Source organism: Phyllostomus discolor, chromosome 2, assembly GCF_004126475.2.
Source record: "Phyllostomus discolor isolate MPI-MPIP mPhyDis1 chromosome 2, mPhyDis1.pri.v3, whole genome shotgun sequence".
In the NCBI taxonomy this organism is placed as follows: domain Eukaryota; kingdom Metazoa; phylum Chordata; class Mammalia; order Chiroptera; family Phyllostomidae; genus Phyllostomus; species Phyllostomus discolor.
The window spans coordinates 85,800,968-85,815,178 of NC_040904.2; the positions used below are offsets into that span (position 1 = coordinate 85,800,968).

The 14,211-nt window shown below is 35.8% G+C and overlaps 1 protein-coding gene and 1 long non-coding RNA gene across 4 annotated transcripts in view; one reads left to right on the forward strand and one right to left on the reverse strand.

Annotated features, from left to right (window-relative positions):
• Positions 1 to 14,211, forward strand: part of ALCAM (activated leukocyte cell adhesion molecule) — a 201,032-nt gene that overhangs the window by 78,051 nt on the left and 108,770 nt on the right. The gene's annotated exons all lie outside the window — the stretch shown is intronic.
• On the reverse strand, positions 6,356 to 8,172 carry LOC118498882. Its single transcript, XR_004901370.1, has 2 exons — positions 6,675 to 8,172; positions 6,356 to 6,493 (listed from the first exon to the last, which is right to left on the reverse strand). It is a non-coding gene; the product is annotated as an uncharacterized LOC118498882 (long non-coding RNA).

The following is a 14,211-nucleotide window of genomic DNA, read 5'->3' on the forward strand; positions in this document are numbered from 1 at the left end:
TTTTAATGCCAGTACCATGCTGTTTTGATTACTATGGCCTTTTAGTATAGTTTGATATTAGGTAGCATGATTCATTTGACTTTGTTCTTTCTTAAGATTGCTGATGCAATGTGGGTCCTTTTGTGGTTCCATATAAATTTTTGAAATATTTGTTCTAGTTCTGTGAAATATGTCATTGGTATCTTAATAGGAATTGCACTGAGTCTATAGATTGCTTTGGGTAGTGTGGACATTTTAATGATGTTAATGGAATTACCTTATGACCCAGCGGTTCCACTTCTGGGGATTTACCTGAAAAAACCTGAAATACTAATTTAAAAGAATATAAGCATGCCTATGTTCATTACAGCATTATTTACAATTGCCCAGATAGGGAATAGCCTAATCTTTATCCATTCATCAGTAGATGAATGGATAAAACAACTATGGCACATTGACACAATGGAATACTACTCAGCTGTAAAAAAAGAAGAAGAAAATTTTACCCTTTGTGACAGTATGCTTGGACCTGGATGCTAAGTGAAATAAGCCAGTCAGAGAACGACAAATACCATATGATTTCACTCATATGTGGAATCTAATGAACAAATTGAATTAACAAGCAAAACAGAGACATACTCATACATGGAGAACAGGTGACAGCTATTGGGGGACGTTAGGGGATGGAAGGATTGAGCAAAAAGGAAAAAGGACTTGTGGACATGGACAACAGTGTGGTGACTACTAGGAGGAGGGGTAAATTGTAATGGGAAAATACAATAAAAAATACAAGCAGTCTTCTAAGAATCACTGGTGCATTTTATATTATAATACATTATAGCACCAATCTGTTTTGTGCTAGTAAATATGAACAATGACCTTTTCCCTTGAAATTATTCAAGGTATACCTAGAAAAATATAAAGATATCTGTATTATATATTATTATAATATATATTATAATATTATATATAAATATTATTGTTTATATATAAATTATATATTATATTTAAACACATATATATTACATATATCTGTTATATATAAATACATATATGCCTGTTATATATATATCTGATATATAAAAGATATATATCTATTTTATATGTATCTGATATATAAAGATATACATATATATCTGATATATGTATTGATATATATCTGTTTTTAAATGGCTTATACATTCCAAGTACATCTAGGAGACAACCAATAGCTTATCTGATATTTGAAACAAATTTTCTGTATTCCTTCATTTATTTTAGTCTGTGATGCAATGATCTCAAAAAGAAACAACAAAAATAGTTGGAAAAATTAACACTGAAGACAGAAAATCAAGTCACTCTATCACACAATTTCTACATATTCAGCTACAGTAAATGTTGGTTAAGTACATGAACATGTAACTTTTATATTTAAAATTTGGAATGAAACCTAAGAGGAAAAGAAGCAAAGGGGGTTAAACTTAGTATAGGAGTGGATTTTGGATTTTTTTTCAGAATATACATATATATGTATATATTCTCTTCAAAATTATACACACACACACATATACAGGGACCCCCCCAAAAAAACAGAATTATCTTCTGGATGGAAGGCCCCTTGTGGGACAAGCTTCCCCTGCTAGGTGAGTGTTTTTGGAACTCATCTGTATCAGTGTGCCAGTAGGTGGTGTTGCCAGAGGCTGCATTCAGCTTCAGTCAGATTTTTTGGAAGACTCTTTCAGTGTGTTTGCCTGTTTCATGATGGGTGATTTACAAGCACACTGGTCCACACTGTGCTGAGTGTTCAGCAGTTTTTGACCAAAAACACATGACCCCCATGCCCTACCCTCCCTATTCACCCAATATCACCCCAAGCCTTTTTTTTAATTTCCCTGGATGAAAAATGTCCTCAAAGTGAAACATTTTACTGATGTAAAAAAGGTGAAACAAAAACTAGTAGAAGCACTAAAAGGTATCAAAATCAACAAGTTCCAAAACTGTTTTGAGCAGTGGAAAAAAACGTCCTGATGGGTGTAGTGCATCAAATGGAGAGTGTTTTGAAGGTGACTGAAGTTTAAACATGTAAGAATAAATACACACATTTTTATAAATAAATTCCATTTTGGGGGTCTCCTCATGTACACACACACACATAGAATTTTGGTTTTCACTTTTTAAAGATAAATTTGTGTTGTTTCATTTTTATTTTATTGGCAATCAGTATTTTATTTTCAGGTATAGAGCATAGCAGTTAGACAATCATGTACTTTGGAGTGTTCCCCCTGATATTTCAAGTCCCCCCAGCACTACACACTGTTATTACAACATTATTGACTGTATTCCCTGTACTGTACTTTACATCCCCACGACTATTTTGAAACTATCAATTTGTACTGCTTAGTCCCTTTTCCTTTTTTACCCATCTCTCCAAACTCCCTCCTGTCTGGCTACCCTCAGTTTGTTCTCCGTGTCTGTGACAGACTAGGTATTTAGAGAGACATGACCTCTGTCCTGTTATAATATGTTTGTGTTTATAATTCTAAAATATAATTCTAAAAACAAGCATGTTTTTGACAAACACTTTCCTTTTGTTATCAAATCATGCTGGCGTTTGGCCATGGAATGGGGTTTAATCTTTTTTCATGACACTGTTACCAATAAACACATTATAGAATGAAAAGACATATGTGTTTTTCTCTTTATAATATTCTAAGGAATAGATAAAAATATAAAGAGGAGAATATTTGATAATTCTGGTTGTGTTTTAATACAGGTCTCTGGGTTTCCACAGTTGGACGTGTTTAACATAAATGGTTAATGTATAGGCATCACAACAACAGAAAAGCAGTAGGGATTGTGAAATTCTTGTACTAGGGGACATACTTTTTTTCCCAGAAGTGAAATCAATTATTTAAATGTCATCTGAAGCTAAACAGTGTTTCAGTAAAGTAATAAAAGTATTTCAGTTCCAATTTAAATACCTGCTTTTCTGATCAATTTAAATCTACTTTCATGTTTATATTTAGCATATAATATTCAATTTACATATATGTACATATATTCACCATCTTTTACCTTTTGTAAAATCCTAAAGTTGTAAGTTATATAAACAGAAAAAATGATATGTAAAAATCATATGGTATAAAAAATTATTGGTCAGTTAGTGACCCATCTGCTGAGATTCCTTTAAGCTAAAAGAAAATTGTCACTTGCATTCTTTAGTCTCTATTTTTTAAAAAAAAATTCCAATAATCCTCTGAATCCCTTTTTAGCCGACAGCTCTGTAACATCTTGCTTCTTCACATGATTCTGCCTTTTTAGCCAATTCCAATTTAGAGAGACGAGTAACCGTGGCTCCATCCAATTTTCCACCTGACATCTGTGGCAGCAGAGGTGTGCACAGGACCTCTCTTCTGGAGAGTTCTCCCTTAGGGGGAGCTTGCATTTCTGCAAGGAAGTCATTGACAGAGAGATCAGTCAGGGCTCTGCATTAGGACGAGAAGCTTCCTGGGCTCAGGGGATGACAAGGCCATGTTTCTTCCTGACTTCCTGCCCCTCCCCCATGAAGCTCTGTTCCTTCAGACTGGCAGGGGACTCTCCTCGGGACTAGAGGGTGACAGACCCCCTTTGATGATGAGCATCCGAAGGCACAGGGCACAGATTCTTTCCATTCATCCAGCTGCGCAGCTGTGGCAACTGGATCCTGCCCCAGTGTCAAAAATGGGGTGGGGAGGAGCAGGGCTTCAGCTTCAGCAAAAGGGAAAACAGTCTATGTACAAATGAACTGCTTTAGGTTCTCTGCATTCATCTTCCCCCAGTTGCCCTGATTTAAGATCCACCCTTTATTTGTAACTGTAAAGTGACCATCTTTTTTAAAGGCTTACATGACAAAATAAGAATAATCATGTTTTCCCACCTCAAATGACATATTTTCATATGTGAATAGCATGGTAGATATTCAGCATTAATATTTTTATAACTATATCCTCTTATTAAACCCTGCTTTCAGCATAAAACATTCCCATTGAATCCAACACTATTGTATGCTTTGCCTCACTGCAGTTGTATGGAATAATAATAAGGACTCAGTGGATTTTTTTACCTTTTTGTGTGAACAGCTAGTTTGTATATTTTGTGATTAAACTCCTCAAATCTTAAAGGAATGGTAGCATGCCCACCAGGCATTTTTATAATGACATAAAAGAGAAACTGCAGCAGGAGGCTATTGCCAGCTAAGCAAAGCTTAAAAAGCACATAAAGAGTTAATGCAACCGTACAAATGAATATGCTAATAAGGTCATGATTTATCTCTGAAGAAACATATTTATTGTGTCTGCTATTTGATTAGATGGCCTCAATGTTCAATTAATCAGTTACCTTTCAATATCATTCCTGAGAGCTGCTTAATTAATCTGTTGCACTGCAACCCTGTTCATTCTCCTAGCAATCCTTCGCCCCATTTCAAATGACAAAACTCAGGAACTGTGCCACACAAAGACTTTATGTCAATGGTAGGTGGAGATTGATAAATGGCTTACCTTTTTTTCTTTATTAAGGTAATCAAACTAATCAGCCTTATAGAATTTACATTTGTCAAAAAATTTTAACGGGCTCAGCCCTGACTGCTGTGGCTCAGTGGGTTGAGCATCATGCCAAGAACCCAGGGGTCACCTGTTCGATTTCTGGTCAGGGCACAAGCCTGGTTTGCTGGCCAGGTCCCTGGTTGGGGGCATTCGAGAGGCAACTGATTGATGTTTCTCTCACACATCAGTGTTTCTCTCCTTCATTGATTTTTTCTCCCTCCCTTACCCTCTTTCTAAAAATAGGTAAGTAAAATCTTTAAAAAACTTTACAGGGTTGAAACTAATGAGAAATAGAAAGAGGAAAGACACCTAGAGATTGGTAGCATTGTTTGTGTACTTCAATGGCAGTATACTATTATCATCATGTACATTGTTTTCTCATCTTTTTCCAGATGATGAATTTATAAAATAACACTAATTAAAGCTAGCCTAGTTTGTTATGCTGCATTGCCACATCTCCATGATTAACAAATAAAGCATGATAGTTTCCTGTGTCTCTGAAGAAAAAAGTATTCTACATATTTACTGTCTTCTAGGCATTACTTATAGCTTCTCAAATGGTATTAATAAGTGTTTCAGTAATAGTTGTATCAATATTTATCACAGATTTACCAGTTTGAAGATGCCCCATATGTAACATGGAATAGCCACTCCAAATAATGGTTGATACTCCACCAATTAAAACACAGGATCACATGATTTTGCTCACTTTGTATGTTTCCCACAATTGGAATCTCTTCACTTTCTTTTCTTTTGATGTCGACTGAAACTCCCTTTGTTACTCCCCTTTGTTCTGCAGACACAGAGGCATTTTGGTAGAAATTCTTCCAAAATTGGGATGCCGATCTCAAACCATCTGCTTTATCTTCCCGTTGCCTTAGGACAACTTTTGTCTTCCACTACCCACTCCTTTGGACCCTCTTAGCATTTCAAGAAGAATTTAAAATACTTGAGTCAATCATTGTTCCTTCTAAAATAATATATTCATAAAAGCATAGGGTAGTGTTTTTTAATTGTGTCAGTGCCATAAGCCATTCTGAGATAACCAATAGCAATATTTGTGTTATATTTGAGTGCTGATAATTTGCCTGGTACAATTTTAATTTTTAAGTAAAAATATGTATTTATTATTTAATTTCATCTTCTCTGCAAATCATCCCTGTGTTCTATCACTTTATCCATTATACACATGAGAAAACAGAAGCACTGGAAAATGAAATGACTTGCTTAAGACCATATACTCACCCTATTTAAAAGGGAGATGATGTTATATTTATAATTTTAAAATGTAATTCTGAAAATTCTAACAGGTTTATGACAAGTGCTAGCTTAACTAATACTATAAAAAATAATAGCTTCTTGTAGCTAATTCCTACTCATAAACACAAATTACATACACACACACACACACACACACACACAATTGTCCAAGAGTTTATCCTTTAAGATGTTCTCATTTAGTGACACCTTACAATAACGAACCACTGGTAAATGAGGGCTTTTGAGACCGCTGCCCATCTCTGGGCAAAGATAGGAATTTTCTCTTTGGTATTATGTAGCCATGGTCTTCTATACTAAAATAATCATTTTAATAAGGATGTTTATAACTGTTTCTTCACATTACTTTCCTAATAGACTGTGAGGCAGGTATTATCTCATTCATCTTGATATTCCCCATGGCTTTATGCAGCATCCGACATTGTGAATGTTTAGTTAGTGTCTTATGAAGAAATTACTGAATGGCCACCTGCCTATTTCAGATGAGCAATAAATTGTTGGTGCTACCATAATGCGAGCCCTATTGTACATCTTGGTTATTTGTAAAATTGTCACCTACTTTCCCTGCCAGTTAGATTGTAAGCCCCTGTAGGTCAGGGAGTTCTCTCTCCTGTGGTACTTAGCAAAGGCTTTGTACATAGTAAGTACTCAACTCACAATTCTTTTTTTTTAAACTCATTACCTCACTTTTTGGCCATATTTTGTGTTTGTGGTGGGAGAATGCCTCTGGGTTGCAGTTTGTTTGTTTGTTTATTTGTTTGTTTATTATTGCTGTTCAAGTACAGTTTTCTGCCTTTTACCCCACCCCAGCCCACCCCCAGCCCTCCCCACCTCCCTCCCATTTCCATTATTGACCTGAATTTTAACATCACTCCAACACATTTCCCTGTAGTCTATTTGAACTTCCAAACTGATGCCTTCCTTGTTGTGTGCTCATTAAAGACGTATAAAGAAGGAATGAGAAACTTCCTGGGGAAATCATTTCTCCTCTTAGTTCCTGCTCTCTTTTGGCTTCTTACGTGGTCTGCTGACTAAGCATTAGGCTCGGGCAGACAAGGGGCAGGAAACTGTGGGAAGAAAAGCGGTACCATGCACTAGAGGATCCAAGGAAATAAAAAAGTCCACTAAATTTTTTGACAGCAGAAAGAGCCTGAAGGAAATTGTTGGGAATATTAATTCAAGGAGCATCTTGGGTGAGAAGAAGCAGAATCAGAGAAGAGTGGAGCAGGGAGGAAGCAAAGTGAGGCAGTATTGACAGTGTGTGGTGAAGACTCTCCCTGGTATGACTAATTGAGAATTGATTGTGGATGCAGAAAGGTTATGTTTTACTAAGGGAAACCTTTTTCCCTTTTGTCTTTATGAAATCCGCTCTTCTGCAGATGTTATTCCCTCCCCATACGAAACCCTCATTAATTTATAATTCACCACATTGCTATAAAAGTGCTGCGCAGATTTCCTGTTTCTCTCGCTTGCAAGGCTTCTAATAAAGTCACGTAGGACAGAGGTTGAAATGCTGCTTGTCTTGAGGGCTGCATGCCAGACTTGCTGGTGCCAAAACACTTCACCATTCGTCCCTTAGATCATTGTAAATGTTTCGACATGCCATTTTGCAAACTCCATGAGAGTGAATTTGGGCTCTAAAACAACTCCTTTACTCTTGGCTATAAATTGACTCTGTTTCTGGAATATGAAGTCAAAACTAAATGGAGTCTATTAGTGGGGCGCTGTTAATTTTGAGGACAGGTTCCCTCACAGAGAGAAGGGCATCACTTCACCTAATGCAGACTCTGAAGGCAGAGGCAATAGGAATGAGGGAAGAAAACAAATCGCACTCCACCATTGCACTCCAACTGTTCTCTCTGCCAGGAAATTTTATAGAACTTGGGCAGTCATTGGATACAGAGATATAGAAGTCAAAATGGCTTTTCAATTTCAAATAGCAAGAAAAAAATTGTCATTAGTAAAGTTAGGAATTAAAGGAGTAGATTTAACATCACTTTTTATTGAATCCCACTTTAAGATATATAAAAATAGGAAGATAACTTGTCAATTCAGATAATCTTTAAAAATTTAAACATCTTGAATATGAATACCTAAAAGATATATAGATGGAGGCTTCCAGTCTTTTTAGAGATTTCAAGTAAATATGGAGTGTGTGTGTGTTGGCATGGATATATGTGCATGAAATATCATTGTGTTGCGGCCCTTCAAGGCCGGGCAGGTCCATGGTATTCTCGCAGATAGAATAATATAATAATACAAGGGCACATGTCATGGCCCTTGCTCCCCAGCCTGGCACCCATCGTGGCACCTGTCCCCTTGTATGTGTCTCCATCATCCCCCAGCAGGGAGTCCCTACCTGTTTAAGTACTAGAGGGGAACAAAGCTGGAAAACTGCCAGAACATGACATAACATAACATAATTCTATACATGAGAGCCCACTTCATGTTATGGGATCCGTTTATTGGACCCAGTCTCAAGGCTATGAGAACACTGGTTATCAGGCCACTCCAAGGCTATGGGAACACTGCTCCTCTTAGTTATCCAGACACCTGGGTGAGGAGACCAGACTTCCTCCACTTACCCTACAATCATTCAGGAGTTAAACTCTTACATACCCCACAGATTTAGGTAGAGAACATAAATAAAGCAGGCTAGGTGGAACTGAAGAATATGCGCCTGGTCTAAAGGAGCAGTGCCTGTTCAGATGTGGCGGATTACTGCCGAAACAGAATGCAGATCTGGTGTGACCAGGTCTTGTGTTTTTCCAAGAGAAACTAGAAAACTGAAATGTCCTTTTGTTATGCTCATATGAATATCTGCAGCTAGCTGAACACTGAAATTTTGTGATGGTCAAATAAAACATGTATGTGAAACAAACTCAGCTACAAGTTTGAGACCTTTGGATTAGAATCTAATTTGGGGGTAAAAAGGGCTTTTAACATATTAAGCAATTCAAGTGTAGTATAAGCTATTACATAATTAATTGTCAAATTAAATAAAATGTGTCAATTGATAAACATGTAAGTACAGAAAAGGAGAGATCAGTGTTGGCTGAGGTTAAACCAGAATTATGTGAAGAAGTGGGATGTTATCTGAAACTTGAAGAATGGGTGGCTATTCATGGTGGAAAATAAGGGAAAAGGCATTACAAGTGAGAAAAGTAGTACAGAGCCTGGAGATGATGACTTGGGTAAATGAATAATTTATACTTATTGGGAACTAGAAACATTTCTACTAACTCCTAGTTCCTTGTTTTCTCTTTTGTTCTCTACCATCTCAAACTTGGACCTACAATATTTATTGAATACCAACTATGTGCCAAGCATTTACTCCAGGCTCTGGAGGACAGTGTCTATTAATGCTCTATACATGCTCTCCTGTGCAGATAGACAGCGATCAAACCCAACCTTACTACAAATTGATTCCATGAACAATCACACTAGATACATTTTAATTTTTCTGGAAGAAATGGAGCTACTTGAGAATTTCCATAACCCTGGGAAGTTATAGTAAAAATATAATATTTTGAATATGACATTCTATACCAAGTGTCAAATACTTATGTCAAATATTTCTAGAAGCAAATGAGCACAAAACAACCTCATATTCATCAAAAGTTTATAAAAAATTAGAATTGGGTGGCCAAACTAAAATAACAGTTTGGTCAAGTAGTGAATACCTTCCATTGAATAGCCATTTAATAAGTACTTATCATCAAGACAAACACTGAAATCAGTATAAGTAATATTTTTATATTTTTTCTTTCTTGTTTCTCATGCCTTTTGAGGACATAGGACATAGGTTTTGTAGATCAATAGACTAAAAGAGAAACAAAAACTATTTTTGGGAGAGTAACACTGGTATATTCTTCAAAATACTTTTGATTATATATATTACTTTATGAAAAAATAATATGCATATATAAATATAAAAATATTTGTTTTTAGCAAATGCCTCAATGCTCTAAAATATGACAATCTGTCTTTACATATTATATATGAAGTATATATCAAAGACCCATATTTAATGGTGTAAAGTATAATGTGTTTTAAAAATAATTACATCATTAATCAATGAATATGAGTAAGTTCTGGAAGGAAAAACAAACTTAATTCAAATTTTGTTTCCCATAGCAAAAATGTAGCAGAACATAAAGCTAACAAAAGTCTATGTTGATGTTTCAAACTCAGTGTTACTCTTAAAGCATTTTCAAATAGTTGAAAGCCATTCCAAAAGAATTAAAATCCAAATAGCTTAATATTAAATATGTACTTACAAAGCTTGTATTGCTGGACTAACCTTTCCAGCCATGTCTCACAGTCTTATCCAGGCACTTTTCCAAGGCACAGAGAATGTTATTAGCTGTGCACTCTCTAAATTTAACTTGATAATTGAGAGGAATCAGATCCATATGAACAGGAAAATAAGGTGACAGCATGACCATTGTAAATCTGTGTCTTAAATATTATTTTAAAAACTTACTCCTTCATAACGGACACACAACACAATGACAATGCAATTTAACCTTATTTTGTTATATACATGTCAGAAAACCATATTTCAATCATGAAAAGGCATATAAATCAATATCAATAATTTTCATAAAAGCTATAGACCCAAAAAGAGTACCCCAATATTTGAGTTTCAGCAGTATTTCACCTCCCTCAGTCCTAGTTCTACTGTGTCAGCACAACATTATCTTGGGTAGCAGGCATTGGGTGGCTTTCTCTTTAATGTTGTCTCTCTTGCATACATTTTACTGCCTGCTCAGATGGAATTTTTATCTTCACAATATATTTCCTAGTTTGTTTATTTCTGTATCCAGTGGGTCTATATGTTAAGGTAAAAGTACAGCAATCTTTAAGTTACATATCTTTATAAACAGAATTTTCCAACAGTGAACAACTAGACACACTTTCTTAAGGCATTTGATAAAAACTAAAACATTTTATTAAGTTTTTTTACTTGCAATTTATAAGAATTGGGAATTTTGAAGGTTTTGCGAAAAAGAAGATGGGCTCAATGGGTGCCATTTGCCTCACAAAGCTAGACTAATTCTCCTGAAAAGTTGAAAATTTGCAATTACTCTAAAAAAATGTTTGTTGACTTTCAGAGATAACACAGATGTCTACTACATTTTCATGGTAAATGTGTTAAAATATGTAACTGTGGAATATTGAGGCCATGGATTCAGAGATGCAATATAGCTATTTAGAAATTTGGGAGATTTTGTTGTGTTCCTAAAGTATTTTCCCTGAAGTCACTTAGTCAATAGAAGGAATAGCAATTTCCCAGGAACTGCAAAGTACTTCATCTGGATGACTGACAATTCATAAAATTTGTGTCCTTTGTAAGGAAGGTTTTTTGTTCAGAGATATTTTGTTCACCACAAGCAAGATTAAAATAAGCTAACAAAATGCGCAGCTTGTTTTGTCACATTTAGTGCCTGTGAAATATCTGCTGCTCTTGAAAAGCCAATCTGTCATCCCCCACATCAGTGCAAGGTAGTGCCTGAACAGGGACAGCTATGTCCTGGATAGTTAGACACATTTTTTTCTTGTCCAGGAATTTTCTTATAAAGTATTTATAAAATCAGATTTTCTCACTAAAGTTTTTATAGAAAGCTTCTGAGAGGAACGTTTTACTCTAAGAAATGTAATATAACAGAACAATAATTGAAAACACTTAGTAACTTGCCATTGTTCATATTGCATGTAATCCTGGTTCCCAAACAAAATTTCTGTGTACAGAGGTTTTTGTTAGCAAATAGTGAGCATATTAGAAAGAAAACCTTTTCTATTTAGCAAACACGTATAGATGACTATTGGCTATTCTTATTAGGGAGAAATCATATTACTATTACAGAGGGATTTTTTTCCTAAAGAGGTGACTACATTTGCTGATTAATAGGGTTTTCATATGAGGACTCTATTGTCTTTGGAAAAGTGGCAACCTAATAGCATCGTGGTAGAAAGTGTTCACAGGAGATGAGAGTACAAGAGTGTGGTTTTGTGGAGGAAATATCAGAATACTTGCTACACTCCTGAATAGTTTTGAGATATAATTTGCACTTAGATTTAATTGTACATTTTGATGAGTTTTGACAGATGCATTCAGCAGTGTCACCAACCTGATGAATATATGCAACACCTCCTCACCCCAGCCCGTTCCCTTAGGTCCCTTTGCAGTCGATCTCTATCCCTGCCCAAAGAGAATCAGTGTTAAATTTCTGTCATCAAAGATTAACGTTGTCTGTTCTTACATTTCTAAGAAATGCAATAATATGACAAAAACTTAGAAATTTTGTTAATGAAAAAAAATGAACTCCTAATAGTTAGGAAGGACAAGCAAAGTTTGACAGGATGGATATAAGAGCCTTATTTATATAGTTCATGGGCTAAGGAAAAGGAACCTGTGTAAGACAAAGAGCTAGAAGATTCAAGAGAGGCAGGCATGTGACTGTCACAGGAGAAACATATCTTTCCTGAGCTGGACATAAGAAGATGTGTAAACATACATTCAGAGTGGTATCAGTTAACACTGTTATATGATCTTTTCCAGAAAATTCTGAACTGCTAAGGAGCAGGTTCAGGGGAATCAGAAGACATGATTTAGTCAAGATTCATGATAAGCAAGATGGGTTTAGCAGATAATAAAAAAAAGGTAATAGTAATTAGAGCATGTAAAAAATACAGAGAGAGAGAGAATTGGTAGGGATCAAGGGAATGGTGGTTACAATGAGTCAGGCATTTACACGCTGGTTGGCTCTGTGTGGTGTGGGGGGTTTGTCACCCACTGTAACATGATGTCTGAAAGTAGCTAGCTCCAGTGTGTGCTCTCTCGTTCCAGCTTTAAAGAAGCAACTTGTTTATCTGAACACAACACAAGTGATAATCCTTCAACAAGTTTAAGAAATTTTCCACTTTGTTTTCTGCCCTACTGCTTTGTAGATAAGTAATAAAGTTCATTTGTTAATAAAATTCCTCAGTAATGTGGAAATTTTGGAGCTTTTATTCTTCTATAAAAACATCTGTAGCTCAGGTGAAGCCTGACCAAGGATCGAGACCACTGCATATTACCACAGAGGTAAATAGATCCAACTTGAAATGCCAGGAAAAGTACAATAGCAAGAAGTCAGTGTTTATCTTTAAAAATACAGCTCTCTGATGGTTTCACTAACAATCAAAGTGATGCAAGTTTCTAAATTGCCATCTATTTCATATAATGCTAATTTTGCATTCCTCTTTTAATGAAAGCAGTTTTTATACTCAGTCTCTAAAACCTAATTTTTAAATATTATTCCACCATTTATTTCTTGGTGCTTAATTTCTAACTCAAAGAATGTGGCAATAGCTGCCTTTTCATTCCTGCTGTCTTTATACTGTCTAAACTCCTCAACATCTTGGGGAAACTCCTGCCTCTGTAGGTCCAGATTTCCCTCATTGCCAGTACTCTCTGCACCTATTAAGTGCCTTGCTGGTCATCTTGAATGTTCTCCAAGAAAGTGTGAATGAATAGGCCAGGGTCACTATGCTTTTAAGTGCAAATGGAAACCATTTTAGCAGTCAGGGGCCAGAGATCAGGCAAAAGCTTTCTTTAACATTATGCCGTCTTCACATTTTTACTTAATGGTTACTCCTTATTAAGGGTGCATGAGTTCTAAAGATTCTGCTCTTGTATAAGAAGTGTTTAAGTGCTTTTCTAACATCCATTTGTTCTTTTTATATTAGAAAGTCCTCTTTCCAGCTCCATGGGTTATCAAAGCCATTCTTTTTCATGTGCCAGGATGTAGCTCAAAGGTTAACTTGTCCATCCAGTTTAATCAAGAGGTGACTGTACTCAGGTATCCCTGAGACATGCAGAATGAAAAGGTTATGGACCCTGAATGTTTAGAACATTGTTTCAGCACATATTAATTAGTGACAAATGACCTGAATTGATTTTGTCTAGATCCAGGTCAAATAAGCAATCAGATATTTGACTTCTAGTCTCAGATGCTAGAGACCTGGCTGTTGGATTTTTCCATCAGGAGATCCAGGGTCTAGTCTCAACAGCTTGGAGTCAGACTTCTCATTTCGTCTGTCCCAGGGGCAGTGAGTAGGCCCTTAAGGATCCTTATTAACACTAAGTAAGCTCCTTAGAAACCGATGTATAGAGCAAAATGGCTTTTTATCAATTGGCAGTGGAATAGAAAGAAAATGGACTTTGGACCTATGTAAAAACCAGGTTTAATTCCTAGCCTCACCATTTCACAACTGTGTAACTTTGGAAATATAATTTAGTCCCTCTGAATTTAATTTTCCTATTTGTAAAATGAGTTTAATTTTTATTTAGAACTCTGCTGAGAATTACAGAGACAGTATATAAAAAGTGCATGGGAACCTGCCT